The 27693-nt window shown below is 59.3% G+C and overlaps 1 long non-coding RNA gene across 1 annotated transcript; it reads right to left on the bottom strand.

Annotated features, from left to right (window-relative positions):
- Positions 1-21844: 21844 nt before the first annotated feature.
- On the bottom strand, positions 21845-22908 carry LOC142359408 (uncharacterized). The gene is made up of 2 exons (XR_012762332.1): positions 22746-22908; positions 21845-22074 (listed from the first exon to the last, which is right to left on the bottom strand). It is a non-coding gene; the product is annotated as an uncharacterized LOC142359408 (long non-coding RNA).
- Between the last annotated feature and the right edge of the window lie 4785 nt (positions 22909-27693).

The raw sequence follows: 27693 nt of genomic DNA on the forward strand, positions 1-27693 counted from the left end.
AGGATCCAGGGGAGGGCCCGGGACGCAGAAGAGGGGCGACAGGGCCCCGAGGGCCCGCCACTCACCGCGGCTCTCGCTCTCCGCGCTCCCGGGAGACTCTGCCGCTTCAGACGCTTCTCCGTCCTGCTCTCCTCCATTCCTCTTCCGTAACTCCGGTCGCTTGGCTGTCCCCCACCTAAGACAAAACGTCCATGTCTCGCAGCTCTTACGAGACAAGGCTCCCTACGCACGCAGCCGCGCTCGCGCGCTCCACAACCGGACCATGCTGCTGCTGGTGACACATACAGACCCTGCGGGGCACGCTGGCGGCCTGGCCTGCTGCGGGCTACCAAGACGGAGCCTTCCTCACCCGCAGCGCCAGGCAGCTGCCAGCCAGCTGGCCTTCCATTTCTTCTTCTTCTTCAGCCTTCTCGGGACTCTCCAGCTTCAGCCGCGCCACCTCCTGTCCGCAGCCACTCAGCGCTCCGCCTCTCCCTTTTCGCCCCCACGCCGCCAGCACAGCGGGGCCCGGCACACGCAGCCCACAAAAGCCCGGAGCGGGCGCAGCCAACGGCATCCCCAGGGCACGAACGGACAAACGCGAACTCAGCGCAGCCCCTGCCACACATAAACAAGCAGCGGCGACCGCGTTCAGGGAGGCCGAGGCAGCCCGCACCACGGGCCTTGGGGGAGGCCGGGCGCTCCGGGACACAGGCTTCAGGGGACGTGCTGCAGCTGGGGGCGGCTGCGCGGGGCGAGCGGGGCCGGGGGAGCACTGCCGACTTGGGGGGGGGGGGGGTGCCCACCTCCTTCTCCCATTCCCTTCCGTCACCTCCCGCCTCTGGCCCCGGGGCTGCCCGCACCCGGCTCGCCTCCTGCAGCCTGCCGCAGCGGCCGGCTCCAAGCTTCCCGTCCCACCACCCTCGAGCAGCCACCACGCACCCCCGCACCCGCTGGAGGAGAGCCCGCGCCTCACCGCTGGCCTCTCTGCTCCCCCGCCGCCCCGGCACCGAACACCAGCCCGCCGCCATGCTGCTCCGCTGCACCGCGCATGCGCCACGAGCCGACGGCGCGCCGGAGGGGCCACACTCTGAGCCGAACGCCGGGCTGCAGTACCGCGTTGCGGCCAGGGGGCGGCGCCAGCGGGGCCGGGGCGGCGCCAGCGGGGGCGGGGGCGGTGCCAGCGGGGGCGGCGCCAGCGGGGGCGGGGGCGGCGCCAGCGGGGGCGGGGGCGGTGCCGACGGCGCCAGCGGGGGCGGGGGCGGCGCCAGCGGGGGCGGGGGCGGCGCCAGCGGGGGCGGGGGCGGCGCCAGCGGGGGCGGGGGCGGCGCCAGCGGGGGCGGGGGCGGCGCCAGCGGGGGCGGGGGCGGCGCCAGCGGGGGCGGGGGCGGCGCCAGCGGGGGCGGGGGCGGCGCCAGCGGGGGCGGGGGCGGCGCCAGCGGGAGAGGGGGCGGCGCCAGCGGGGGCAAGGGCGGCGCCAGCGGGAGAGGGGGCGGCGCCAGCGGGAGAGGGGGCGGCGCCAGCGGGAGAGGGGGCGGCGCCAGCGGGAGAGGGGGCGGCGCCAGCGGGAGAGGGGGCGGCGCCAGCGGGGGCGGGGGCGGCGCCAGCGGGGGCGGGGGCGGCTCCCAGCGCCGGCTCCAGCTCCGAGCAGACCCCGACTCGCGGCTCCGACACGGCGCCGCACCCCCATCGCTCCTTGCCCCCGACACGGACCCCGCCCTCCCGGGGGCTTTTCCCCGGGACCCGCCGCTCCATCCAACCCCCCCCCCCATACCCCGCGCTCACCTTCTCCCTCGCTGCAGCCGCAACCCGGCTATGGCTCCGCTCCTCCTTCGGCTCGCATCGGGCCCGGCACGGCAGCACCGGGCCCTCTACCGGCAGAGGGAGGGGCCGTCGCCATCAGCCCCGCTGCCCGCACCTGGGGCTCTTCCGGCCCCGGCCCACGGCTGGAGCCCACGATGCCGTCATTGGGCAAACACAAAGACTCTCTGACGCCCTTTGGGCACTTCAGCAAGCAGGCAGGCGTTCCTTATTGCAGCGCCGGACACACAGGGCACGGCTCCTCCCAGCGCGCAAAGCACCTGCGCCACTCGAGCGGCAGTACCGAACTTTGCTCACCGGGTGGCAGCAGCGAGCTCTTGGACACGGCGCCACCGCGCATTGGCGCCGCCCGAGCCGCAGTACCGAACTTTGCTCACCGGGTGGCAGCAGCGATCGTACCGGCCCCTCCACGGCCACCCGCGCCACGGCAGCACCGGCCCCTCCACGGCCACCCGCGCCACGGCAGCACCGGGCCCTCCACCGGCACAGGGAGGGGCCGTCGCCATCAGCCCCGCTGCCCGCACCTGGGGCTCCCCCGGCCCCGGCCCACGGCTGGACCCCGGCAGGAACAGGGGGCCGTCGCCCCAGCCCCACAGCCCGTCCCCTCCTCCCCTGGCCTCTGGCGCAGCCCCTCGTCCCGTGCAAACCAAGCACAAACGCAGCCGCCAGGGCAAAAGGGACCGCAGGTCTTTACTCAGTCACGCACCCAGCCAGTCCCGGGAGCCGCTCTGCTCCGGGGTCGGGGCCCCCGACGCTCCCTCTGCCCCTCCGACACCTCGGCACTCCTTCCCGCAGCTGCGCCCGTTGATCCAGCGGCGAACAGTCCGTCCGTCGCCTCCCGGAGAGACGCGCTGCTCGGCAGAGGCTGCCAAAAATGAGGAGCAGGGTGCAGGCCACTACAAGAGAGGAGAAAAGTGACAGGTGGCTGGACAGCGGCGGTGGAACGAGAAAGCACCAAGCAGGGAAAGGGACGGCGAGAGAAGGACGGGGACAGGCAGTCCCACAGAGACGGAGAAAGAAGCAGCAGCAAGAGAGCAAGAGCGGCAGCAGAAAGAAGAAGAGGGAGCAGGACACAGACCGAAAATGAAGAACGGGGAGCAGGAAGGAGATGCAAAAAAAAACCCTGCAGCATGACAGAGGAAAAAAGAATAGCGGCAGGGACCTGGACAAAGAGAGATGAGGAAATAGAATAGAATAGACATGGAGAAAGCAGTAGATCTGTGACGTGCTACGGAGCCGAGAAGGAAGGCCTCGAATCAAGGGACGAGGAGCCAGACAGAGAGCACCAAAGACAGCAAAAGTACTGACAGGCTACAGAGTAGGAGGAAAGCAAAACTAGTAACCGGGAGCTGAACAGAAAGAGGGGAAGAAGGAAAAAAATGCCACGGGCTGCAGGGCAGAAAGAGGGAGGACCTAAAAGATGGGGACAAGTCAGAGACAGATGGAGAAAGAAGGTACACAAGAGCAGAAAAAAAAAATAATCGTAGCAGTGGGGGAAAGAGAGGGAGCCGGGGAGGGCCCAGGATGCACAAGAGGGGTGACAGGGCCCCGAGGGCCCACGACTCACCGCAGCTCTCACTCTCGGTGCTGCCGGGAGACTTTGACACTTCAGATGTTTCTCTCCCCTTCTCTCTTCCCTTCTTCTTCCGCAACTCCAATCGTTTGGCTCTCCTCCACCTGAGAGAAAATGCATGTGGCTGTCTTAGAGCTCATACGAGACGTGGCTTCCTAGACAACAAGCCTCAGGAACAGGACAGAGAAAAAGAGAGAATATGATGAGTGGGAAGCAGAACACACGGATCGAGAGAGAACTTGAATCAGAGGAGTAAACAAGGCAGGAAAGAGAGATAAAGACAGGGAAGAAGCCACAAAAACGGGCCTTTCTGGCCTCTACTCGCACCCCCCGGCCTCCCCTTTTTTCTGGCCTCTACTCTCGCCCCCGGCCTCCCACCCCTCTGCAGCCTCCCACCCCTTTCCGGCCTCCTTTTTTTTCCTGGCCTCTACTCCCCCCTCCTCGCCCCCCCCCCCCCCCCCGCCTCCCACCCCTCGATAGCCTCCTAACTCCCTTTTTGCTGGCCTCTACTTAATTCAGCTTCCCACCCCTCTGCAACCTCCTACCTCTTTCCAGCCTCCACTCCGCCCCCCCAGCTTCCCACCCTTTTTCAGCCTCCCACCACCGTCCCACGCAGTGCAGGACACACTGACAGAGAGAGAAAAAGGACAGGCAACAGGAAGAAACGTACTAAGAAACAAAGAAAGGGTCAGACGAAGAAGGGGGTGGGTGGTCAGGGTTGGAACCCCAACACAAACCAGCAAGGGGATAGAGGACAGACAGAGAGGAAGACAAGAACGGGCCGGGAAGCAGGAAGAGAAGGAGAGAAAGGCAAAAAGGGAGAGCCAGCTGCACAGGCAGGTACAGCAAGAAACGACCGGACAGGCAGCAGGATCGAGAAAGAGAGACAGAAAAACTGGGGACAGGAAGCAGGACAGAGGGACGGCGAGAGGAAACAAGGGCCAGGGAGCAGGACAGCGGTGGAAAAAGAGGCACTGGGGCAGCAGGACAGAAAGAGAAGGAAGAAAGGCCAGAACAAGGACGGGGAATAACAGCAAAGGGAAAGAGAAGGACAAGGAGCGGGACAGATTGTCAGAGAAAGACAGGGACAGGGAGCGGGACAAGGTGATACTGAGAGAGAAAAAGGGGACAAGGAGGCAGGACAAAGTGAAAGACAGGCACAAGTAAGAGACGGGGGAGCAGGACAGAGACGGAGGGGGAAAAGCCTCAGCGGGGCAGCAGGAGACAGAGGCAGAGAAGGGAAAAAACAGCACCGGGCTGAGGGACCCTGAGGGAGGAATTAAAAAACAAACACAGGGAGCAGGACAAAACGACAGAGAGAGAGAAAAGGGACAGAGCAGGACAGCGTTGGGGGGAGAAATGCGACCGTGACGGGCAGCGGGAGAGAGGTATGGAGAAAGAAAAAAAATACCGAGGAAGAGAGAAAGGAAACAAGGGACAGCGAGCTGCACAGGGGGATCGAGAAAGAAAGGATGGGAGAGGGAATGGCGCAGAGAGAGAAAGGCAGAAAAAACAGCAAGAGGAAGCAGGGCAAAAGGACAGCAAGAGGAAAAAGGAAAGGGACAGGGAGCTGGACAGAGATGGGAAAAAAAGCAGCGGGGACACACGAAAAGAGACAGAAAGAGAAGGGCACAAAAGGATAGATGAGGACAGCGGCACGATGGAGACGCAGAACAAAACCTGGGACGGTCAACCTGGGTGGGCGGGGAGCGGGTCAGAGAGCCGGAGAAAGGAAAAACTCTGCTGTGGAGCAGCAGAGGGGGACGGAGAAAGACAGACAGGGACGGGGAGCAGGGCAGAGAAACGGAGAGAGAAAATAAGCGATGGGGAGCAGGGCAGAGCACTAGGAAGAGGAAAATAAGACAAGGGACAAGACCGAGGAGCTCAGAGAGAAAGAAGGGTCGAAAGGAAACGCCAGAGAGGTAGAGAAATCAAGAAATACAGGGAATAGGAGCCTTGCAGAGACGGAGCACGAAAATGTAGGGCCGGTGAGCGCGAAAGAGGGAGAGAGAGACGGGGGCAGGGGGAGGAGATGAAGAAGAAAGGAGAGATAAAGATGGCAACGGAGCGCAGGGGACACAGACAGAGAGAGAAAAAGGACAGTGAACAGGAAAAAAGGGACCGAGAAACAAAGAAAGGGTCAGATCTAGACAAAGAGACCAAGAAAGGGGCGGGGGGCGTGTGTGCAGGGAAACCCCAAAACAAACCAGCAAGGGGCTAGAGAACAGAGAGGGAGAGAAAGAGAAGAAAGGGCCACGAAGCAGGACAGAGAAGGAGAGAAAGGCAAAAAGGGAGAGCAAAAAGAGAGCCGGCTGGACAGGGAGGTACAGCAAGAAATGACCGGACAGCCAGCAGGACAGAGAAATAGAGACAGGGAGCCGGCTAGAGAAATTCTGAAGGGAGAAAAAGAGGGAGAGGGAGCAGAACACAAACACAGACAGAAGACGGGAGGTACAGGAAAAGGAAAACAAAAGGAAAAAGAAAAAAAAAAAAAAAAAAAAATCACAGCAGCGTGGGAGAGAGAAGGATCCAGGGGACGGCTCGGGACGCAGAAGAGGGGCGACAGGGCCCCGAGGGCCCGCCACTCACCGCGGCTCTCGCTCTCCGCGCTCCCGGGAGACTCTGCCGCTTCAGACGCTTCTCCGTCCTGCTCTCCTCCATTCCTCTTCCGTAACTCCGGTCGCTTGGCTGTCCCCCACCTAAGAGAAAACGTCCATGTCTCGCAGCTCTTACGAGACAAGGATCCCCAGGCACGTAGCCGCGCTTGCTCGCGCGCTACGCGCAGGAACAGCACAGAGGGAAAGAGAGAGAGACAGAGAACGACGAGCGGGCAGCAGAACTGATGGATCAAGAGAGAAACTGAATCGGAGGAATAAAGAACACTGGAGGGAGACACAAGTAGAGCGAACAAGCCAGATGGACGGGGGCAGGAGACACACAGATCAGGCCAAAGAGGTGGAGAAAGTAAAATCGGTGATGGGCTGCAGGATGATAGAAAAGGCCACGGTTCAGCACAGAGGAGAACAACGGGACAGCAAGCTGGACAGGGGCATATAGCGAGAAACAAAGGGACAGGCAGCAGTATGGAGATACACAGACAAAGAGTTACGGGGAGGATGGAGGACAGAGAGAACAAGAGAAAAGGGACAGGGAGGGGGGCACAGATGGAGAAAGAAACATTGCAGAGAGAGAGAGGAAGAAAGCGACAGGGCAGAGGCAGCGAGGTAGAGAAAGGAAGAAAAAAGTAGCGACGAGTAAGAGGCCAGAGGGACAAGGAAAAGTCAGGAGGAAGGACAGAGTGAGAGAGAAAACAGGTGAGGGACACGACGCCAGACTGTGAAACAGAGAGCGCGACAGGGAGCAGGACGCTGGGACAGACAGCAAACGAGAGCAACAGAGAGAACGGCAGCGAGGCGGAGCACGAGAGAAAACAGGGACTGAGAGCAAGACCGAGGGGTGAAGCAATAAATAACGGGGCTGGGGAGCAGGACAGCAGAAGAGAGAGACAGAGAGGGGGACACATAGGACAACCGCAAACTGAGAGGGAGAAGGAGAAGAGCACAGAGGGTCACAGACAAAAAGAGAGGGACGGCAGAAAGAGAAAAACAAGACGAGGCAGAAGGACTGAGGAGCAGAGAGAAAAAGGGTACAGGGAAAAGGACAGAGATGCAGAAAACAAGGAAAGCCTGGAGCACAGGGCAAAACTGACAAGGACAGGGAGCGGGACAAAGGGATGGAGGAGTTAAAAACAGCGATGGGCCGCAGCACAGAGGAAGAGAGAGAAAAAGAGCAAGAGCAGCAAGGGAAGAAGAGTGACAGAAGGGTGTTGACAGGGACACGTACAAAGCGGGCTTGGGGGACACAGACATCGGAAGGGTAGAAAGGAAAGGGAGGGATGGGGAGCAAGACAGCGTGACAGAGGGAGTGGAGTGCAAGGATACACAAAAGCAGAGGGACTGGGAAGAGGAAAGAACGTCAGGGAGAGAAAGGCGAGGCTGGCGAGCAGGGGAGAGAGAGGTGGAGAATGAAAAAACAGCCATGGTCAGAAGAACAGAAATGCAGAGAAGAAAAAATTACTTCCAGGCAGCAGGACAGAGGGACAGAGCAAGAGCAAAAATATCAAGAGGGAGAAGGACAGGTAACACACAGCAGGACGCTGCAGGAGTGAGAGGGAGGGAACACAGAGCAAAGCAGAAGAATGAAGAGAGAAAAAAAAAAAGCAACCCAGCAAACAGAAAGGGAACCGGACAGAACTAGGCAGCAGGGCAGAGAGACGGAGAAAGAAAAAACAGGGACAAAGGGATAGAGAGGCAAAGAGAGGGATGGGGACCAGGACAGTGGGATACAAACAGGGAGTAGGACTCGAGATTGCAGAGAGAGAGGTCCAGGGAAGCAGGAAGAATGACAGAGAGAAAAAGGGGGGAGGGGGGTGGGGAGCAGGTCAGAGCGCTGGAGAAAGGAAAAACACTGCTGTGGAGCAGCAGAGGGGGACGGAGAAAGAGAGACAGGGACGGGGAGCAGGGCAGAGAAACGGAGAGAGAAAATAAGCGATGGGGAGCAGGGCAGAGCACTAGGAAGAGGAAAATAAGACAAGGGACAAGACCGAGAAGCTCAGAGAGAAAGAAGGGTCGAAAGGAAACGCCAGAGAGGTAGAGAAATCAAGAAATACAGGGACGAGGGGCCTTGCAGAGACGGAGCACGAAAATGTAGGGCCGGTGAGCGCGAAAGAGGGAGAGAGAGACGGGGGCAGGGGGAGGAGATGAAGAAGAAAGGAGAGATAAAGATGGCAACGGAGCGCAGGGGACACAGACAGAGAGAGAAAAAGGACAGTGAACAGGAAAAAAGGGACCGAGAAACAAAGAAAGGGTCAGATCTAGACAAAGAGACCAAGAAAGGGGCGGGGGGCGTGTGTGCAGGGAAACCCCAAAACAAACCAGCAAGGGGCTAGAGAACAGAGAGGGAGAGAAAGAGAAGAAAGGGCCATGAAGCAGGACAGAGAAGGAGAGAAAGGCAAAAAGGGAGAGCAAAAAGAGAGCCGGCTGGACAGGGAGGTACAGCAAGAAACGACCGGACAGCCAGCAGGACAGAGAAATAGAGACAGGGAGCCGGCTAGAGAAATTCTGAAGGGAGAAAAAGAGGGAGAGGGAGCAGAACACACACACAGACAGAAGACGGGAGGTACAGGGAAAGGAAAACAAAAGGAAAAAGAAAAAAAAAAAAAAAATCACAGCAGCGTGGGAGAGAGAAGGATCCAGGGGACAGCTCGGGACGCAGAAGAGGGGCGACAGGGCCCCGAGGGCCCGCCACTCACCGCAGCTCTCGCTCTCCGCGCTCCCGGGAGACTCTGCCGCTTCAGACGCTTCTCTGTCCTGCTCTCCTCCATTCCTCTTCCGTAACTCCGGTCGCTTGGCTGTCCCCCACCTAAGAGAAAACGTCCATGTCTCGCAGCTCTTACGAGACAAGGCTCCCTACGCACGCAGCCGCACTCGCGCGCTCCACAACCGGACCATGCTGCTGCTGGTGACACATACAGACCCTGCGGGGCACGCTGGCGGCCTGGCCTGCTGCGGGCTACCAAGACGGAGCCTTCCTCACCCGCAGCACCAGGCAGCTGCCAGCCAGGTGGCCTTCCATTTCTTCTTCTTCTTCAGCCTTCTCGGGACTCTCCAGCTTCAGCCGCGCCACCTCCTGTCCGCAGCCACTCAGCGCTCCGCCTCTCCCTTTTCGCCCCCACGCCGCCAGCACAGCGAGGCCCGGCACACGCAGCCCACAAAAGCCCGGAGCGGGCGCAGCCAACGGCATCCCCAGGGCACGAACGGACAAACGCGTCCTCAGCGCGGCCCCTGCCACACATAAACAAGCAGCGGCGACCGCGTTCAGGGAGGCCGAGGCAGCCCGCACCACGGGCCTTGGGGGAGGCCGGGCGCTCCGGGACACAGGCTTCAGGGGACGTGCTGCAGCTGGGGGCGGCTGCGCGGGGCGAGCGGGGCCGGGGGAGCACTGCCGACTTGGGGGGGGGGGGGGGGTGCCCGCCTCCTTCTCCCATTCCCTTCCGTCACCTCCCGCCTCTGGCCCCGGGGCTGCCCGCACCCGGCTCGCCTCCTGCAGCCTGCCGCAGCGGCCGGCTCCAAGCTTCCCGTCCCACCACCCTCGAGCAGCCACCACGCACCCCCGCACCCGCCAGAGGGGAGCCCGCGCCTCACCGCTGGCCTCTCTGCTCCCCCGCCGCCCCGGCACCGGACACCAGGCCGCCGCCATGCTGCTCCGCCGCACCGCGCATGCGCCACGAGCCGACGGCGCGCCGGCGGGGCCACACTCTGAGCCGAACGCCGGGCTGCAGTACCGCGTTGCGGCCAGGGGGCGGCGGGAGCGGGGGCGGCGCCAGCGGGGCCGGGGGCGGTGCCAGCGGGGGCGGGGGCGGCGCCAGCGGGGGCGGGGGCGGCGCCAGCGGGGGCGGGGGCGGCGCCAGCGGGGGCGGGGGCGGCGCCAGCGGGGGCGGGGGCGGAGCCTGCGGGGGCGGGGGCGGCGCCTGCGGGGGCGGGGGCGGCGCCCAGCGCCGGCTCCGGCTCCGAGCAGACCCCGACTCGCGGCTCCGACACGGCGCCGCACCCCCGCCGCTCCTTGCCCCCGACACGGACCCCGCCCTCCCGGGGGCTTTTCCCCGGGACCCGCCGCTCCATCCAACCCCCCCCCATACCCCGCGCTCACCTTCTCCCTCGCTGCAGCCGCAACCCGGCTATGGCTCCGCTCCTCCTTCGGCTCGCATCGGGCCCGGCACGGCAGCACCGGGCCCTCTACCGGCAGAGGGAGGGGCCGTCGCCATCAGCCCCGCTGCCCGCACCTGGGGCTCTTCCGGCCCCGGCCCACGGCTGGAGCCCACGATGCCGTCATTGGGCAAACACAAAGACTCTCTGAAGCCCTTTGGGCACTTCAGCAAGCAGGCAGGCGTTCCTTATTGCAGCGCCGGACACACAGGGCACGGCTCCTCCCAGCGCGCAAAGCACCTGCGCCACTCGAGCGGCAGTACCGAACTTTGCTCACCGGGTGGCAGCAGCGAGCCCTTGGACACGGCGCCACCGCGCATTGGCGCCGCCCGAGCCGCAGTACCGAACTTTGCTCACCGGGTGGCAGCAGCGATCGTACCGGCCCCTCCACGGCCACCCGCGCCACGGCAGCACCGGGCCCTCCACCGGCACAGGGAGCGGCCGTCGCCATCAGCCCCGCTGCCCGCACCTGGGGCTCCCCCGGCCCCGGCCCACGGCTGGACCCCGGCAGGAACAGGGGGCCGTCGCCCCAGCCCCACAGCCCGTCCCCTCCTCCCCTGGCCTCTGGCGCAGCCCCTCGTCCCGTGCAAACCAAGCACAAACGCAGCCGCCAGGGCAAAAGGGACCGCAGGTCTTTACTCAGTCACGCACCCAGCCAGTCCCGGGAGCCGCTCTGCTCCGGGGTCGGGGCCCCCGACGCTCCCTCTGCCCCTCCGACACCTCGGCACTCCTTCCCGCAGCTGCGCCCGTTGATCCAGCGGCGAACAGTCCGTCCGTCGCCTCCCGGAGCGACGCGCTGCTCGGCAGAGGCTGCCAAAAATGAGGAGCAGGGTGCAGGCCACTACAAGAGAGGAGAAAAGTGACAGGTGGCTGGACAGCGGCGGTGGAACGAGAAAGCACCAAGCAGGGAAAGGGACGGCGAGAGAAGGACGGGGACAGGCAGTCCCACAGAGACGGAGAAAGAAGCAGCAGCAAGAGAGCAAGAGCGGCAGCAGAAAGAAGAAGAGGGAGCAGGACACAGACCGAAAGTGAAGAACGGGGAGCAGGAAGGAGATGCAAAAAAAAACCCTGCAGCATGACAGAGGAAAAAAGAATAGCGGCAGGGACCTGGACAAAGAGAGATGAGGAAACAGAATAGAATAGACATGGAGAAAGCAGTAGATCTGTGACGTGCTACGGAGCCGAGAAGGAAGGCCTCGAATCAAGGGACGAGGAGGCAGACAGAGAGCACCAAAGACAGCAAAAGTACTGACAGGCTACAGAGTAGGAGGAAAGCAAAACTAGTAACCGGGAGCTGAACAGAAAGAGGGGAAGAAGGAAAAAAATGCCACGGGCTGCAGGGCAGAAAGAGGGAGGACCTAAAAGATGGGGACAAGTCAGAGACAGATGGAGAAAGAAGGTACACAAGAGCAGGAAAAAAAAATAATCGTAGCAGTGGGGGAAAGAGAGGGAGCCGGGGAGGGCCCAGGATGCACAAGAGGGGTGACAGGGCCCCGAGGGCCCACGACTCACCGCAGCTCTCACTCTCGGTGCTGCCGGGAGACTTTGACACTTCCGATGTTTCTCTCCCCTTCTCTCTTCCCCTCTTCTTCCGCAACTCCAATCGTTTGGCTCTCCTGCACCTGAGAGAAAATGCATGTGGCTGTCTTAGAGCTCATACGAGACGTGGCTTCCTAGACAACAAGCCTCAGGAACAGGACAGAGAAAAAGAGAGAATATGATGAGTGGGAAGCAGAACACACGGATCGAGAGAGAACTTGAATCAGAGGAGTAAACAAGGCAGGAAAGAGAGATAAAGACAGGGAAGAAGCCACAAAAAAGGGCCTTTCTGGCCTCTACTCGCACCCCCCGGCCTCCTTTTTTTTCTGGCCTCTACTCTCGCCCCCAGCCTCCCACCCCTCTGCAGCCTCCCACCCCTTTCCGGCCTCCCTTTTTTTCTGGCCTCTACTCTCGCCCCCGGCCTCCCACCCCTCTGCAGCCTCCCACCCCTTTCCGGCCTCCTTTTTTTTCCTGGCCTCTACTCCCCCCTCCTCGCGCCCCCCCCCCCCCCCCGCCTCCCACCCCTCGATAGCCTCCGAACTCCCTTTTTGCTGGCCTCTACTTAATTCAGCTTCCCACCCCTCTGCAACCTCCTACCTCTTTCCAGCCTCCACTCCGCCCCCCCAGCTTCCCACCCTTTTTCAGCCTCCCACCACCGTCCCACGCAGTGCAGGACACACTGACAGAGAGAGAAAAAGGACAGGCAACAGGAAGAAACGTACTAAGAAACAAAGAAAGGGTCAGACGAAGAAGGGGGTGGGTGGTCAGGGTTGGAACCCCAACACAAACCAGCAAGGGGATAGAGGACAGACAGAGAGGAAGACAAGAACGGGCTGGGAAGCAGGAAGAGAAGGAGAGAAAGGCAAAAAGGGAGAGCCGGCTGCACAGGCAGGTACAGCAAGAAACGACCGGACAGGCAGCAGGATCGAGAAAGAGAGACAGAAAAACTGGGGACAGGAAGCAGGACAGAGGGACGGCGAGAGGAAACAAGGGCCAGGGAGCAGGACAGCGGTGGAAAAAGAGGCACTGGGGCAGTAGGACAGAAAGAGAAGGAAGAAAGGCCAGAACAAGGACGGGGAATAACAGCAAAGGGAAAGAGAAGGACAAGGAGCGGGACAGATTGTCAGAGAAAGACAGGGACAGGGAGCGGGACAAGGTGATACTGAGAGAGAAAAAGGGGACAAGGAGGCAGGACAAAGTGAAAGACAGGCACAAGTAAGAGACGGGGGAGCAGGACAGAGACGGAGGGGGAAAAGCCTCAGCTGGGCAGCAGGAGACAGAGGCGGAGAAGGGAAAAAACAGCACCGGGCTGAGGGACCCTGAGGGAGGAATTAAAAAACAAACACAGGGAGCGGGACAAAACGACAGAGAGAGAGAAAAGGGACAGAGCAGGACAGCGTTGGGGGGAGAAATGCGACCGTGACGGGCAGCGGGAGAGAGGTATGGAGAAAGAAAAAAAATACCGAGGAAGAGAGAAAGGAAACAAGGGACAGCGAGCTGCACAGGGGGATCGAGAAAGAAAGGATGGGAGAGGGAATGGCGCAGAGAGAGAAAGGCAGAAAAAACAGCAAGAGGAAGCAGGGCAAAAGGACAGCAAGAGGAAAAAGGAAAGGGACAGGGAGCTGGACAGAGATGGGAAAAAAAGCAGCGGGGACACACGAAAAGAGACAGAAAGAGAAGGGCACAAAAGGATAGATGAGGACAGCGGCAGGATGGAGACGCAGAACAAAACCTGGGACGGTCAACCTGGGTGGGCGGGGAGCGGGTCAGAGAGCCGGAGAAAGGAAAAACTCTGCTGTGGAGCAGCCGAGGGGGACGGAGAAAGACAGACAGGGACGGGGAGCAGGGCAGAGAAACGGAGAGAGAAAATAAGCGATGGGGAGCAGGGCAGAGCACTAGGAAGAGGAAAATAAGACAAGGGAGAAGACCGAGGAGCTCAGAGAGAAAGAAGGGTCGAAAGGAAACGCCAGAGAGGTAGAGAAATCAAGAAATACAGGGACGAGGAGCCTTGCAGAGACGGAGCACGAAAATGTAGGGCCGGTGAGCGCGAAAGAGGGAGAGAGAGACGGGGGCAGGGGGAGGAGATGAAGAAGAAAGGAGAGATAAAGATGGCAACGGAGCGCAGGGGACACAGACAGAGAGAGAAAAAGGACAGTGAACAGGAAAAAAGGGACCGAGAAACAAAGAAAGGGTCAGATCTAGACAAAGAGACCAAGAAAGGGGCGGGGGGCGTGTGTGCAGGGAAACCCCAAAACAAACCAGCAAGGGGCTAGAGAACAGAGAGGGAGAGAAAGAGAAGAAAGGGCCACGAAGCAGGACAGAGAAGGAGAGAAAGGCAAAAAGGGAGAGCAAAAAGAGAGCCGGCTGGACAGGGAGGTACAGCAAGAAACGACCGGACAGCCAGCAGGACAGAGAAATAGAGACAGGGAGCCGGCTAGAGAAATTCTGAAGGGAGAAAAAGAGGGAGAGGGAGCAGAACACACACACAGACAGAAGACGGGAGGTACAGGGAAAGGAAAACAAAAGGAAAAAGAAAAAAAAAAAAAAATCACAGCAGCGTGGGAGAGAGAAGGATCCAGGGGACAGCTCGGGACGCAGAAGAGGGGCGACAGGGCCCCGAGGGCCCGCCACTCACCGCGGCTCTCGCTCTCCGCGCTCCCGGGAGACTCTGCCGCTTCAGACGCTTCTCCGTCCTGCTCTCCTCCATTCCTCTTCCGTAACTCCGGTCGCTTGGCTGTCCCCCACCTAAGAGAAAACGTCCATGTCTCGCAGCTCTTACGAGACAAGGATCCCCAGGCACGTAGCCTCGCTTGCTCGCGCGCTACGCGCAGGAACAGCACAGAGGGAAAGAGAGAGAGACAGAGAACGACGAGCGGGCAGCAGAACTGATGGATCAAGAGAGAAACTGAATCGGAGGAATAAAGAACACTGGAGGGAGACACAAGTAGAGCGAACAAGCCAGATGGACGGGGGCAGGAGACACACAGATCAGGCCAAAGAGGTGGAGAAAGTAAAATCGGTGACGGGCTGCAGGATGATAGAAAAGGCCACGGTTCAGCACAGAGGAGAACAACGGGACAGCAAGCTGGACAGGGGCATATAGCGAGAAACAAAGGGACAGGCAGCAGTATGGAGATACACAGACAAAGAGTTACGGGGAGGATGGAGGACAGAGAGAACAAGAGAAAAGGGACAGGGAGGGGGGCACAGATGGAGAAAGAAACATTGCAGAGAGAGAGAGGAAGAAAGCGACAGGGCAGAGGCAGAGAGGTAGAGAAAGGAAGAAAAAAGTAGCGACGAGTAAGAGGCCAGAGGGACAAGGAAAAGCCAGGAGGAAGGACAGAGTGAGAGAGAAAACAGGTGAGGGACACGACGCCAGACTGTGAAACAGAGAGCGCGACAGGGAGCAGGACGCTGGGACAGACAGCAAACGAGAGCAACAGAGAGAACGGCAGCGAGGCGGAGCACGAGAGAAAACAGGGACTGAGAGCAAGACCGAGGGGTGAAGCAATAAATAACGGGGCTGGGGAGCAGGACAGCAGAAGAGAGAGACAGAGAGGGGGACACATAGGACAACCGCAAACTGAGAGGGAGAAGGAGAAGAGCACAGAGGGTCACAGACAAAAAGAGAGGGACGGCAGAAAGAGAAAAACAAGACGAGGCAGAAGGACTGAGGAGCAGAGAGAAAAAGGGTACAGGGAAAAGGGCAGAGATGCAGAAAACAAGGAAAGCCTGGAGCACAGGGCAAAACTGACAAGGACAGGGAGCGGGACAAAGGGATGGAGGAGTTAAAAACAGCGATGGGCCGCAGCACAGAGGAAGAGAGAGAAAAAGAGCAAGAGCAGCAAGGGAAGAAGAGTGACAGAAGGGTGTTGACAGGGACACGTACAAAGCGGGCTTGGGGGACACAGACATCGGAAGGGTAGAAAGGAAAGGGAGGGATGGGGAGCAAGACAGCGTGACAGAGGGAGTGGAGTGCAAGGATACACAAAAGCAGAGGGACTGGGAAGAGGAAAGAACGTCAGGGAGAGAAAGGCGAGGCTGGCGAGCAGGAGAGAGAGGTGGAGAATGAAAAAACAGCCATGGTCAGAAGAACAGAAATGCAGAGAAGAAAAAATTACTTCCAGGCAGCAGGACAGAGGGACAGAGCAAGAGCAAAAATATCAAGAGGGAGAAGGACAGGTAACACACAGCAGGACGCTGCAGGAGTGAGAGGGAGGGAACACAGAGCAAAGCAGAAGAATGAAGAGAGAAAAAAAAAAACAACCCAGCAAACAGAAAGGGAACCGGACAGAACTAGGCAGCAGGGCAGAGAGACGGAGAAAGAAAAAACAGGGACAAAGGGATAGAGAGGCAAAGAGAGGGATGGGGACCAGGACAGTGGGATACAAACAGGGAGTAGGACTCGAGATTGCAGAGAGAGAGGTCCAGGGAAGCAGGAAGAATGACAGAGAGAAAAAGGGGGGAGGGGGGTGGGGAGCAGGTCAGAGCGCTGGAGAAAGGAAAAACACTGCTGTGGAGCAGCAGAGGGGGACGGAGAAAGAGAGAGAGGGACGGGGAGCAGGGCAGAGAAACGGAGAGAGAAAATAAGCGATGGGGAGCAGGGCAGAGCACTAGGAAGAGGAAAATAAGACAAGGGACAAGACCGAGGAGCTCAGAGAGAAAGAAGGGTCGAAAGGAAACGCCAGAGAGGTAGAGAAATCAAGAAATACAGGGACGAGGAGCCTTGCAGAGACGGAGCACGAAAATGTAGGGCCGGTGAGCGCGAAAGAGGGAGAGAGAGACGGGGGCAGGGGGAGGAGATGAAGAAGAAAGGAGAGATAAAGATGGCAACGGAGCGCAGGGGACACAGACAGAGAGAGAAAAAGGACAGTGAACAGGAAAAAAGGGACCGAGAAACAAAGAAAGGGTCAGATCTAGACAAAGAGACCAAGAAAGGGGCGGGGGGCGTGTGTGCAGGGAAACCCCAAAACAAACCAGCAAGGGGCTAGAGAACAGAGAGGGAGAGAAAGAGAAGAAAGGGCCACGAAGCAGGACAGAGAAGGAGAGAAAGGCAAAAAGGGAGAGCAAAAAGAGAGCCGGCTGGACAGGGAGGTACAGCAAGAAACGACCGGACAGCCAGCAGGACAGAGAAAGAGAGACAGGGAGCCGGCTAGAGAAATTCTGAAGGGAGAAAAAGAGGGAGAGGGAGCAGAACACAAACACAGACAGAAGACGGGAGGTACAGGGAAAGGAAAACAAAAGGAAAAAGAAAAAAAAAAAAAAAATCACAGCAGCGTGGGAGAGAGAAGGATCCAGGGGACAGCTCGGGACGCAGAAGAGGGGCGACAGGGCCCCGAGGGCCCGCCACTCACCGCAGCTCTCGCTCTCCGCGCTCCCGGGAGACTCTGCCGCTTCAGACGCTTCTCCGTCCTGCTCTCCTCCATTCCTCTTCCGTAACTCCAGTCGCTTGGCTGTCCCCCACCTAAGAGAAAACGTCCATGTCTCGCAGCTCTTACGAGACAAGGATCCCCAGGCACGTAGCCTCGCTTGCTCGCGCGCTACGCGCAGGAACAGCACAGAGGGAAAGAGAGAGAGACAGAGAACGACGAGCGGGCAGCAGAACTGATGGATCAAGAGAGAAACTGAATCGGAGGAATAAAGAACACTGGAGGGAGACACAAGTAGAGCGAACAAGCCAGATGGACGGGGGCAGGAGACACACAGATCAGGCCAAAGAGGTGGAGAAAGTAAAATCGGTGACGGGCTGCAGGATGATAGAAAAGGCCACGGTTCAGCACAGAGGAGAACAACGGGACAGCAAGCTGGACAGGGGCATATAGCGAGAAACAAAGGGACAGGCAGCAGTATGGAGATACACAGACAAAGAGTTACGGGGAGGATGGAGGACAGAGAGAACAAGAGAAAAGGGACAGGGAGGGGGGCACAGATGGAGAAAGAAACATTGCAGAGAGAGAGAGGAAGAAAGCGACAGGGCAGAGGCAGAGAGGTAGAGAAAGGAAGAAAAAAGTAGCGACGAGTAAGAGGCCAGAGGGACAAGGAAAAGCCAGGAGGAAGGACAGAGTGAGAGAGAAAACAGGTGAGGGACACGACGCCAGACTGTGAAACAGAGAGCGCGACAGGGAGCAGGACGCTGGGACAGACAGCAAACGAGAGCAACAGAGAGAACGGCAGCGAGGCGGAGCACGAGAGAAAACAGGGACTGAGAGCAAGACCGAGGGGTGAAGCAATAAATAACGGGGCTGGGGAGCAGGACAGCAGAAGAGAGAGACAGAGAGGGGGACACATAGGACAACCGCAAACTGAGAGGGAGAAGGAGAAGAGCACAGAGGGTCACAGACAAAAAGAGAGGGACGGCAGAAAGAGAAAAACGAGACGAGGCAGAAGGACTGAGGAGCAGAGAGAAAAAGGGTACAGGGAAAAGGACAGAGATGCAGAAAACAAGGAAAGCCTGGAGCACAGGGCAAAACTGACAAGGACAGGGAGCGGGACAAAGGGATGGAGGAGTTAAAAACAGCGATGGGCCGCAGCACAGAGGAAGAGAGAGAAAAAGAGCAAGAGCAGCAAGGGAAGAAGAGTGACAGAAGGGTGTTGACAGGGACACGTACAAAGCGGGCTTGGGGGACACAGACATCGGAAGGGTAGAAAGGAAAGGGAGGGATGGGGAGCAAGACAGCGTGACAGAGGGAGTGGAGTGCAAGGATACACAAAAGCAGAGGGACTGGGAAGAGGAAAGAACGTCAGGGAGAGAAAGGCGAGGCTGGCGAGCAGGAGAGAGAGAGGTGGAGAATGAAAAAACAGCCATGGTCAGAAGAACAGAAATGCAGAGAAGAAAAAATTACTTCCAGGCAGCAGGACAGAGGGACAGAGCAAGAGCAAAAATATCAAGAGGGAGAAGGACAGGTAACACACAGCAGGACGCTGCAGGAGTGAGAGGGAGGGAACACAGAGCAAAGCAGAAGAATGAAGAGAGAAAAAAAAAAACAACCCAGCAAACAGAAAGGGAACCGGACAGAACTAGGCAGCAGGGCAGAGAGACGGAGAAAGAAAAAACAGGGACAAAGGGATAGAGAGGCAAAGAGAGGGATGGGGACCAGGACAGTGGGATACAAACAGGGAGTAGGACTCGAGATTGCAGAGAGAGAGGTCCAGGGAAGCAGGAAGAATGACAGAGAGAAAAAGGGGGGAGGGGGGTGGGGAGCAGGTCAGAGCGCTGGAGAAAGGAAAAACACTGCTGTGGAGCAGCAGAGGGGGACGGAGAAAGACAGACAGGGACGGGGAGCAGGGCAGAGAAACGGAGAGAGAAAATAAGCGATGGGGAGCAGGGCAGAGCACTAGGAAGAGGAAAATAAGACAAGGGAGAAGACCGAGAAGCTCAGAGAGAAAGAAGGGTCGAAAGGAAACGCCAGAGAGGTAGAGAAATCAAGAAATACAGGGACGAGGAGCCTTGCAGAGACGGAGCACGAAAATGTAGGGCCGGTGAGCGCGAAAGAGGGAGAGAGAGACGGGGGCAGGGGGAGGAGATGAAGAAGAAAGGAGAGATAAAGATAGCAACGGAGCGCAGGGGACACAGACAGAGAGAGAAAAAGGACAGTGAACAGGAAAAAAGGGACCGAGAAACAAAGAAAGGGTCAGATCTAGACAAAGAGACCAAGAAAGGGGCGGGGGGCGTGTGTGCAGGGAAACCCCAAAACAAACCAGCAAGGGGCTAGAGAACAGAGAGGGAGAGAAAGAGAAGAAAGGGCCATGAAGCAGGACAGAGAAGGAGAGAAAGGCAAAAAGGGAGAGCAAAAAGAGAGCCGGCTGGACAGGGAGGTACAGCAAGAAACGACCGGACAGCCAGCAGGACAGAGAAATAGAGACAGGGAGCCAGCTAGAGAAATTCTGAAGGGAGAAAAAGAGGGAGAGGGAGCAGAACACAAACACAGACAGAAGACGGGAGGTACAGGGAAAGGAAAACAAAAGGAAAAAGAAAAAAAAAAAAAAAAATCACAGCAGCGTGGGAGAGAGAAGGATCCAGGGGAGGGCCCGGGACGCAGAAGAGGGGCGACAGGGCCCCGAGGGCCCGCCACTCACCGCGGCTCTCGCTCTCCGCGCTCCCGGGAGACTCTGCCGCTTCAGACGCTTCTCTGTCCTGCTCTCCTCCATTCCTCTTCCGTAACTCCGGTCGCTTGGCTGTCCCCCACCTAAGACAAAACGTCCATGTCTCGCAGCTCTTACGAGACAAGGCTCCCTACGCACGCAGCCGCACTCACGCGCTCCACAACCGGACCATGCTGCTGCTGGTGACACATACAGACCCTGCGGGGCACGCTGGCGGCCTGGCCTGCTGCGGGCTACCAAGACGGAGCCTTCCTCACCCGCAGCGCCAGGCAGCTGCCAGCCAGCTGGCCTTCCATTTCTTCTTCTTCTTCAGCCTTCTCGGGACTCTCCAGCTTCAGCCGCGCCACCTCCTGTCCGCAGCCACTCAGCGCTCCGCCTCTCCCTTTTCGCCCCCACGCCGCCAGCACAGCGAGGCCCGGCACACGCAGCCCACAAAAGCCCGGAGCGGGCGCAGCCAACGGCATCCCCAGGGCACGAACGGACAAACGCGAACTCAGCGCAGCCCCTGCCACACATAAACAAGCAGCGGCGACCGCGTTCAGGGAGGCCGAGGCAGCCCGCACCACGGGCCTTGGGGGAGGCCGGGCGCTCCGGGACACAGGCTTCAGGGGACGTGCTGCAGCTGGGGGCGGCTGCGCGGGGCGAGCGGGGCCGGGGGAGCACTGCCGACTTGGGGGGGGGGGGGGGGGGGGTGCCCGCCTCCTTCTCCCATTCCCTTCCGTCACCTCCCGCCTCTGGCCCCGGGGCTGCCCGCACCCGGCTCGCCTCCTGCAGCCTGCCGCAGCGGCCGGCTCCAAGCTTCCCGTCCCACCACCCTCGAGCAGCCACCACGCACCCCCGCACCCGCTGGAGGGGAGCCCGCGCCTCACCGCTGGCCTCTCTGCTCCCCCGCCGCCCCGGCACCGGACACCAGGCCGCCGCCATGCTGCTCCGCCGCACCGCGCATGCGCCACGCGCCGACGGCGCGCCGGAGGGGCCACACTCTGAGCCGAACGCCGGGCTGCAGTACCGCGTTGCGGCCAGGGGGCGGCGGGGGCGAGGGCGGCGCCAGCGGGGCCGGGGGCGGTGCCAGCGGGGCCGGGGGCGGCGCCAGCGGGGCCGGGGGCGGCGCCAGCGGGGCCGGGGGCGGCGCCAGCGGGGGCGGGGGCGGCGCCAGCGGGGGCGGGGGCGGCGCCCAGCGCCGGCTCCGGCTCCGAGCAGACCCCGACTCGCGGCTCCGACACGGCGCCGCACCCCCATCGCTCCTTGCCCCCGACACGGACCCCGCCCTCCCGGGGGCTTTTCCCCGGGACCCGCCGCTCCATCCAACCCCCCCCCCCATACCCCGCGCTCACCTTCTCCCTCGCTGCAGCCGCAACCCGGCTATGGCTCCGCTCCTCCTTCGGCTCGCATCGGGCCCGGCACGGCAGCACCGGGCCCTCTACCGGCAGAGGGAGGGGCCGTCGCCATCAGCCCCGCTGCCCGCACCTGGGGCTCTTCCGGCCCCGGCCCACGGCTGGAGCCCACCATGCCGTCATTGGGCAAACACAAAGACTCTCTGAAGCCCTTTGGGCACTTCAGCAAGCAGGCAGGCGTTCCTTATTGCAGCGCCGGACACACAGGGCACGGCTCCTCCCAGCGCGCAAAGCACCTGCGCCACTCGAGCGGCAGTACCGAACTTTGCTCACCGGGTGGCAGCAGCGAGCCCTTGGACACGGCGCCACCCGAGCCGCAGTACCGAACTTTGCTCACCGGGTGGCAGCAGCGAGCCCTTGGACACGGCGCCACCGCGCATTGGCGCCGCCCGAGCCGCAGTACCGAACTTTGCTCACCGGGTGGCAGCAGCGATCGTACCGGCCCCTCCACGGCCACCCGCGCCACGGCAGCACCGGGCCCTCCACCGGCACAGGGAGCGGCCGTCGCCATCAGCCCCGCTGCCCGCACCTGGGGCTCCCCCGGCCCCGGCCCACGGCTGGACCCCGGCAGGAACAGGGGGCCGTCGCCCCAGCCCCACAGCCCGTCCCCTCCTCCCCTGGCCTCTGGCGCAGCCCCTCGTCCCGTGCAAACCAAGCACAAACGCAGCCGCCAGGGCAAAAGGGACCGCAGGTCTTTACTCAGTCACGCACCCAGCCAGTCCCGGGAGCCGCTCTGCTCCGGGGTCGGGGCCCCCGACGCTCCCTCTGCCCCTCCGACACCTCGGCACTCCTTCCCGCAGCTGCGCCCGTTGATCCAGCGGCGAACAGTCCGTCCCTCGCCTCCCGGAGCGACGCGCTGCTCGGCAGAGGCTGCCAAAAATGAGGAGCAGGGTGCAGGCCACTACAAGAGAGGAGAAAAGTGACAGGTGGCTGGACAGCGGCGGTGGAACGAGAAAGCACCAAGCAGGGAAAGGGACGGCGAGAGAAGGACGGGGACAGGCAGTCCCACAGAGACGGAGAAAGAAGCAGCAGCAAGAGAGCAAGAGCGGCAGCAGAAAGAAGAAGAGGGAGCAGGACACAGACCGAAAGTGAAGAACGGGGAGCAGGAAGGAGATGCAAAAAAAAACCCTGCAGCATGACAGAGGAAAAAAGAATAGCGGCAGGGACCTGGACAAAGAGAGATGAGGAAATAGAATAGAATAGACATGGAGAAAGCAGTAGATCTGTGACGTGCTACGGAGCCGAGAAGGAAGGCCTCGAATCAAGGGACGAGGAGCCAGACAGAGAGCACCAAAGACAGCAAAAGTACTGACAGGCTACAGAGTAGGAGGAAAGCAAAACTAGTAACCGGGAGCTGAACAGAAAGAGGGGAAGAAGGAAAAAAATGCCACGGGCTGCAGGGCAGAAAGAGGGAGGACCTAAAAGATGGGGACAAGTCAGAGACAGATGGAGAAAGAAGGTACACAAGAGCAGAAAAAAAAAATAATCGTAGCAGTGGGGGAAAGAGAGGGAGCCGGGGAGGGCCCAGGATGCACAAGAGGGGTGACAGGGCCCCGAGGGCCCACGACTCACCGCAGCTCTCACTCTCGGTGCTGCCGGGAGACTTTGACACTTCAGATGTTTCTCTCCCCTTCTCTCTTCCCCTCTTCTTCCGCAACTCCAATCGTTTGGCTCTCCTGCACCTGAGAGAAAATGCATGTGGCCGTCTTAGAGCTCATACGAGACGTGGCTTCCTAGACAACAAGCCTCAGGAACAGGACAGAGAAAAAGAGAGAATATGATGAGTGGGAAGCAGAACACACGGATCGAGAGAGAACTTGAATCAGAGGAGTAAACAAGGCAGGAAAGAGAGATAAAGACAGGGAAGAAGCCACAAAAAAGGGCCTTTCTGGCCTCTACTCGCACCCCCCGGCCTCCTTTTTTTTCTGGCCTCTACTCTCGCCCCCAGCCTCCCACCCCTCTGCAGCCTCCCACCCCTTTCCGGCCTCCCTTTTTTTCTGGCCTCTACTCTCGCCCCCGGCCTCCCACCCCTCTGCAGCCTCCCACCCCTTTCCGGCCTCCTTTTTTTTTCCTGGCCTCTACTCCCCCCTCCTCGCCCCCCCCCCCCCCCCCCGCCTCCCACCCCTCGATAGCCTCCTAACTCCCTTTTTGCTGGCCTCTACTTAATTCAGCTTCCCACCCCTCTGCAACCTCCTACCTCTTTCCAGCCTCCACTCCGCCCCCCCAGCTTCCCACCCTTTTTCAGCCTCCCACCACCGTCCCACGCAGTGCAGGACACACTGACAGAGAGAGAAAAAGGACAGGCAACAGGAAGAAACGTACTAAGAAACAAAGAAAGGGTCAGACGAAGAAGGGGGTGGGTGGTCAGGGTTGGAACCCCAACACAAACCAGCAAGGGGATAGAGGACAGACAGAGAGGAAGACAAGAACGGGCCGGGAAGCAGGAAGAGAAGGAGAGAAAGGCAAAAAGGGAGAGCCGGCTGCACAGGCAGGTACAGCAAGAAACGACCGGACAGGCAGCAGGATCGAGAAAGAGAGACAGAAAAACTGGGGACAGGAAGCAGGACAGAGGGACGGCGAGAGGAAACAAGGGCCAGGGAGCAGGACAGCGGTGGAAAAAGAGGCACTGGGGCAGCAGGACAGAAAGAGAAGGAAGAAAGGCCAGAACAAGGACGGGGAATAACAGCAAAGGGAAAGAGAAGGACAAGGAGCGGGACAGATTGTCAGAGAAAGACAGGGACAGGGAGCGGGACAAGGTGATACTGAGAGAGAAAAAGGGGACAAGGAGGCAGGACAAAGTGAAAGACAGGCACAAGTAAGAGACGGGGGAGCAGGACAGAGACGGAGGGGGAAAAGCCTCAGCTGGGCAGCAGGAGACAGAGGCGGAGAAGGGAAAAAACAGCACCGGGCTGAGGGACCCTGAGGGAGGAATTAAAAAACAAACACAGGGAGCGGGACAAAACGACAGAGAGAGAGAAAAGGGACAGAGCAGGACAGCGTTGGGGGGAGAAATGCGACCGTGACGGGCAGCGGGAGAGAGGTATGGAGAAAGAAAAAAAATACCGAGGAAGAGAGAAAGGAAACAAGGGACAGCGAGCTGCACAGGGGGATCGAGAAAGAAAGGATGGGAGAGGGAATGGCGCAGAGAGAGAAAGGCAGAAAAAACAGCAAGAGGAAGCAGGGCAAAAGGACAGCAAGAGGAAAAAGGAAAGGGACAGGGAGCTGGACAGAGATGGGAAAAAAAGCAGCGGGGACACACGAAAAGAGACAGAAAGAGAAGGGCACAAAAGGATAGATGAGGACAGCGGCAGGATGGAGACGCAGAACAAAACCTGGGACGGTCAACCTGGGTGGGCGGGGAGCGGGTCAGAGAGCCGGAGAAAGGAAAAACTCTGCTGTGGAGCAGCCGAGGGGGACGGAGAAAGACAGACAGGGACGGGGAGCAGGGCAGAGAAACGGAGAGAGAAAATAAGCGATGGGGAGCAGGGCAGAGCACTAGGAAGAGGAAAATAAGACAAGGGACAAGACCGAGGAGCTCAGAGAGAAAGAAGGGTCGAAAGGAAACGCCAGAGAGGTAGAGAAATCAAGAAATACAGGGACGAGGAGCCTTGCAGAGACGGAGCACGAAAATGTAGGGCCGGTGAGCGCGAAAGAGGGAGAGAGAGACGGGGGCAGGGGGAGGAGATGAAGAAGAAAGGAGAGATAAAGATGGCAACGGAGCGCAGGGGACACAGACAGAGAGAGAAAAAGGACAGTGAACAGGAAAAAAGGGACCGAGAAACAAAGAAAGGGTCAGATCTAGACAAAGAGACCAAGAAAGGGGCGGGGGGCGTGTGTGCAGGGAAACCCCAAAACAAACCAGCAAGGGGCTAGAGAACAGAGAGGGAGAGAAAGAGAAGAAAGGGCCACGAAGCAGGACAGAGAAGGAGAGAAAGGCAAAAAGGGAGAGCAAAAAGAGAGCCGGCTGGACAGGGAGGTACAGCAAGAAACGACCGGACAGCCAGCAGGACAGAGAAATAGAGACAGGGAGCCGGCTAGAGAAATTCTGAAGGGAGAAAAAGAGGGAGAGGGAGCAGAACACACACACAGACAGAAGACGGGAGGTACAGGGAAAGGAAAACAAAAGGAAAAAGAAAAAAAAAAAAAAATCACAGCAGCGTGGGAGAGAGAAGGATCCAGGGGACAGCTCGGGACGCAGAAGAGGGGCGACAGGGCCCCGAGGGCCCGCCACTCACCGCGGCTCTCGCTCTCTGCGCTCCCGGGAGACTCTGCCGCTTCAGACGCTTCTCCGTCCTGCTCTCCTCCATTCCTCTTCCGTAACTCCGGTCGCTTGGCTGTCCCCCACCTAAGAGAAAACGTCCATGTCTCGCAGCTCTTACGAGACAAGGATCCCCAGGCACGTAGCCTCGCTTGCTCGCGCGCTACGCGCAGGAACAGCACAGAGGGAAAGAGAGAGAGACAGAGAACGACGAGCGGGCAGCAGAACTGATGGATCAAGAGAGAAACTGAATCGGAGGAATAAAGAACACTGGAGGGAGACACAAGTAGAGCGAACAAGCCAGATGGACGGGGGCAGGAGACACACAGATCAGGCCAAAGAGGTGGAGAAAGTAAAATCGGTGACGGGCTGCAGGATGATAGAAAAGGCCACGGTTCAGCACAGAGGAGAACAACGGGACAGCAAGCTGGACAGGGGCATATAGCGAGAAACAAAGGGACAGGCAGCAGTATGGAGATACACAGACAAAGAGTTACGGGGAGGATGGAGGACAGAGAGAACAAGAGAAAAGGGACAGGGAGGGGGGCACAGATGGAGAAAGAAACATTGCAGAGAGAGAGAGGAAGAAAGCGACAGGGCAGAGGCAGAGAGGTAGAGAAAGGAAGAAAAAAGTAGCGACGAGTAAGAGGCCAGAGGGACAAGGAAAAGCCAGGAGGAAGGACAGAGTGAGAGAGAAAACAGGTGAGGGACACGACGCCAGACTGTGAAACAGAGAGCGCGACAGGGAGCAGGACGCTGGGACAGACAGCAAACGAGAGCAACAGAGAGAACGGCAGCGAGGCGGAGCACGAGAGAAAACAGGGACTGAGAGCAAGACCGAGGGGTGAAGCAATAAATAACGGGGCTGGGGAGCAGGACAGCAGAAGAGAGAGACAGAGAGGGGGACACATAGGACAACCGCAAACTGAGAGGGAGAAGGAGAAGAGCACAGAGGGTCACAGACAAAAAGAGAGGGACGGCAGAAAGAGAAAAACAAGACGAGGCAGAAGGACTGAGGAGCAGAGAGAAAAAGGGTACAGGGAAAAGGACAGAGATGCAGAAAACAAGGAAAGCCTGGAGCACAGGGCAAAACTGACAAGGACAGGGAGCGGGACAAAGGGATGGAGGAGTTAAAAACAGCGATGGGCCGCAGCACAGAGGAAGAGAGAGAAAAAGAGCAAGAGCAGCAAGGGAAGAAGAGTGACAGAAGGGTGTTGACAGGGACACGTACAAAGCGGGCTTGGGGGACACAGACATCGGAAGGGTAGAAAGGAAAGGGAGGGATGGGGAGCAAGACAGCGTGACAGAGGGAGTGGAGTGCAAGGATACACAAAAGCAGAGGGACTGGGAAGAGGAAAGAACGTCAGGGAGAGAAAGGCGAGGCTGGCGAGCAGGAGAGAGAGAGGTGGAGAATGAAAAAACAGCCATGGTCAGAAGAACAGAAATGCAGAGAAGAAAAAATTACTTCCAGGCAGCAGGACAGAGGGACAGAGCAAGAGCAAAAATATCAAGAGGGAGAAGGACAGGTAACACACAGCAGGACGCTGCAGGAGTGAGAGGGAGGGAACACAGAGCAAAGCAGAAGAATGAAGAGAGAAAAAAAAAAACAACCCAGCAAACAGAAAGGGAACCGGACAGAACTAGGCAGCAGGGCAGAGAGACGGAGAAAGAAAAAACAGGGACAAAGGGATAGAGAGGCAAAGAGAGGGATGGGGACCAGGACAGTGGGATACAAACAGGGAGTAGGACTCGAGATTGCAGAGAGAGAGGTCCAGGGAAGCAGGAAGAATGACAGAGAGAAAAAGGGGGGAGGGGGGTGGGGAGCAGGTCAGAGCGCTGGAGAAAGGAAAAACACTGCTGTGGAGCAGCAGAGGGGGACGGAGAAAGAAAGACAGGGACGGGGAGCAGGGCAGAGAAACGGAGAGAGAAAATAAGCGATGGGGAGCAGGGCAGAGCACTAGGAAGAGGAAAATAAGACAAGGGAGAAGACCGAGAAGCTCAGAGAGAAAGAAGGGTCGAAAGGAAACGCCAGAGAGGTAGAGAAATCAAGAAATACAGGGACGAGGAGCCTTGCAGAGACGGAGCACGAAAATGTAGGGCCGGTGAGCGCGAAAGAGGGAGAGAGAGACGGGGGCAGGGGGAGGAGATGAAGAAGAAAGGAGAGATAAAGATGGCAACGGAGCGCAGGGGACACAGACAGAGAGAGAAAAAGGACAGTGAACAGGAAAAAAGGGACCGAGAAACAAAGAAAGGGTCAGATCT

This window comes from Opisthocomus hoazin, unplaced genomic scaffold, assembly GCF_030867145.1.
Source record: "Opisthocomus hoazin isolate bOpiHoa1 unplaced genomic scaffold, bOpiHoa1.hap1 HAP1_SCAFFOLD_136, whole genome shotgun sequence".
NCBI lineage: Eukaryota > Metazoa > Chordata > Aves > Opisthocomiformes > Opisthocomidae > Opisthocomus > Opisthocomus hoazin.